General features: G+C 39.0%; 1 non-coding gene across 1 annotated transcript; it reads right to left on the bottom strand.

Moving 5' to 3' along the window:
• Positions 1-1877: 1877 nt before the first annotated feature.
• LOC112999888 (small nucleolar RNA R71) lies at positions 1878-1984 on the bottom strand. The gene has a single exon (XR_003265106.1). It is a non-coding gene; the product is annotated as a small nucleolar RNA R71 (small nucleolar RNA).
• Between the last annotated feature and the right edge of the window lie 1540 nt (positions 1985-3524).

Here is a 3524-nt window from a genome sequence, read left to right as displayed (position 1 = left end):
ATGCATGCTTTGTGTTCGATTAATTGCCACTATGCTTAAATTACATTCGTGCTTAATGAACAAGGGGTTAATTGGTGTATGTTTTGCTTAATCACATATTGACAACCTTAAATTGATTTTCGCTTAGTAAATTAAATTAGGGTTGGATTAAGTGGTTAATTGCCAGGGGTGAAATCCTCATAACCTAGGATAAGAGAATTGCTTCTGAATTAGAGGAAACAACACATTTTTAATACTATTAATTTCGTATTCCAATCTGCTTGTTCTTAAATTCACAAACAAACACCCCCCAATTGTTACTGTTATAACTAAGCATATTATGAACATTTGGTTAGTCATTGTTCGTTGGGAAACGACCTAGGATCACTTCCTAGTTACTGCATTATAATGTTTATTTGATTCGGGTATGACCTCGATCAAATTTGGTGTCGTTGCCGGGGAGCAGTGGTCCAAAAGTTCATAATAGCTAGTGATTCATGCTTTGTGTTTAGTTGTTTTACGTTTAATTCTTTTGTTTAGTGTGTTCGTGTTGTGTTCTGTGTGTTGTGTTAGTGCGTTGTTCTACTTTATTTGATGTTCTGTTTTGAAATTTAGTAGTATCCCTTGTTCAGCGCCTCCCCTGTTCAATTTTATGTTTTGCTGTGGATAGTGCTTAGTGACAGAATTAGAGACTGATTCTGTGTTACTGTTCACGCAGCATTACATAGCGACAGCTGTTGACAATTTAATTGGTGATTTTTGTTTTGATAGTTAGGGTTGTTATTTTTGGCTGAATTTTGGTGTGGTAGGTTCTTTTGACTCATATTTTGTGTGAAAAATACCAGGAACACTTGTTGTGGCTAGATTTGAGAGATTCAAAAAAATTTGAGAACTTGTGTTTAGCAAAACTTCAAACGGCCATAAATTTTGCTCCGGGTATCAGAATGACTATTATTATATATGTATTTGGGGTAGAAAAAAATTTCCCATACTGTGGCAACCCAGCAAAGCTTGGTTGAGGTCTCTAACTAGCCAAATTCGCTTGTTTACTAGTTTTTTTTCAAGTTTTATTGTTTTATTTTTCTAAACTTTCCTTAGGCTGTTTCCATAGTTAGAATTTTGAATTTTTGTCTGAAAATTTTTGTGCTATCTTTTCATGACTTTAGGGTATTGCTCACAAAATTTGAGCTCATTTGGATATTGTTTGAGTATAGTTGTAGTTTTAACCCATCTCTTGTGCCCTGTCTGAGAAACACATGAACTGCCGCATATAGTGCATGACTAGAGGCAATCCAGGTGACTTACAACCCTTTGATCCTGAAATAGATAGGACATTTCATAGATTAGTTAGTCATAGTGTGCATCTCGATTACCCTGAACATTTTGTACCTTTTAAGCATCCTGAGCATTCTGTTATTGGTGAGTCTGAGCATTCTGTTATTGGTGAGTCTGAGCATTCTGTAGTTGGTGATTTTGAACATCCTGATTTTGAGCATTTTGATTTTGAACGTTCTGAAAATATGGCTCAACCTCCACCTCGTGAGAGGACTCTAAGGGAAATGGTTGCACCTGATTTCACTTATGAAAGCTTGTGCATTCAATACCCTGATGAGGATGTCCCATATGTTCTTAAAACTGGACTGATCCACTTGTTGCCCAAGTTTCATGGTCTTGTAGGTGAAGACCCTCATAAACATCTGAAAGAATTCCATATTGTCTGCTCCACCATGAATCCTCCAGATGTCCAAGAAGATCACATTTTTCTAAAGGCCTTTCCTCATTCTTTAGAGTGAGTGGCAAAGGACTGGCTATATTACCTTGCTCCAAGGTCTATCACGAGCTAGGATGACCTTAAGAGAGTATTCTTAGAAAAAAATTTCCCTGCTTCCAGGACCACGACCATCAGAAAGGATATTTCAGGCATTAGGCAACTCAGTGGAGAGAGCCTATATGAATACTGGGAGAGATTTAAAAAACTATGTGCTAGTTGCCCTCACCACCAGATTTCTGAGCAGCTTCTTCTCCAATATTTTTATGAAGGACTCAGTAACATGGAGAGAAGTATGATAGATGCTGCCAGTGGTGGAGCCCTTGGAGACATGACCCCTGCTGAAGCCAGGAATTTAATTGAGAAGATGGCATCCAACTCCCAATAGTTTAGCGCTAGAAATAATGCTATAGTCATTAGAGGAGTGCATGAGGTAGCCACAAACTCAGTTGCATCATCTGAAACTAAGAAGCTTGAAGGTAAACTAGACGCCTTGGTTAACCTGGTAACCCAACTGGCCATGAATCAAAAATTTGTACCTGTCGCAAGACTCTGTGGTTTATGCTCCTCTGCCGACCACCAAATAGACCTTTGCCCTTCTGTGCAGCAATCTGGAGCAATTAAACATCCTGAAGCTTATGCTGCAAACATCTACAATAGACCTCCTCAACCTCAGCAGCAAAATCAGCCACAGCAGAACAATTATGACCTCTCCAGCAACAGATATAATCCCGAATGGAGGAATCACCCTAATCTCAGATGGTCTAGCCCTCAACAACAACAACAACAGCCTGCTCCTTCCTTCCAAAATGTTGTTGGTCCAAGTAGACCATACGTTCCTCCTCCAGTGCAACAACAACAACAACAACAACATCAACAGAGGCAACAATCCACTACTGAGGCCCCTCCTCAACCTTCATTGGAAGAATTAGTAAGGCAAATGACAATACAGAACATGCAGTTTCAGCAGGAGACTAGAGCCTCAACTCAGAGTTTAACAAATCAGATGGGGCAGATGGCCACCCAGCTGAACCAAGCTCAATCACAAAACTCTGACAAGCTGCCTTCTCAATCTGTCCAGAATCCCAAAAATGTGAGTGCCATTACATTGAGGTCGGGAAAGCAGTATCAAGGATCTCAACCAGTAGCATCTTCCTCATCCGCAAATGAACCTGCCCAACTTCACTCTACTCCAAAAAAAGATGATGACAAAAATTTAAAGAGTAAGTTGCCTAACAATTTCTATGCAAGTGAATCTTTTACTGGTAATTCTGACTTACAGTAGCAACATATCCCTCTTCCATTCCCTTTAAGAGCAATTTCCAACAAAAAAATGGAAGAGGCAGAGAAGGAGATCTTGGAAACATTTAGAAAAGTAGAGGTAAACATACCTCTGCTGGATGCAATAAAGCAAATTCCAAGATATGCTGAATTCTTGAAAGAGATGTGCACTCATAAGCGGAAGCTTAAAGGAAGTGAAAGAATTAGCATGGGCAAAAATGTCTCCGCATTGATTGGTAAATTTGTTTCCCAAATCCCTGAAAAATGTAAGGATCCAAGTACATTCTACATACCTTGTATTATAGGAAACATTAAGTTTGACAATGCCATGCTAGATTTAGGAGCTTCTGTTAGTGTTATGCCTCTATCTATTTTTAATTCTATATCTCTTGGTCCTTTGCATTCAACTGATGTGGTGATTCATTTAGCTAATAGAAGTGTTGCCTATCCTGCTGGTTTCATAGAGGATGTCTTAGTTAGAGTTGGTGAACTGATT

Source organism: Glycine max, chromosome 16 (assembly GCF_000004515.6).
Source record: "Glycine max cultivar Williams 82 chromosome 16, Glycine_max_v4.0, whole genome shotgun sequence".
Classification (NCBI taxonomy): Eukaryota; Viridiplantae; Streptophyta; class Magnoliopsida; order Fabales; family Fabaceae; genus Glycine; species Glycine max.
This window is presented reverse-complemented; position numbering and strand designations above follow the sequence as displayed.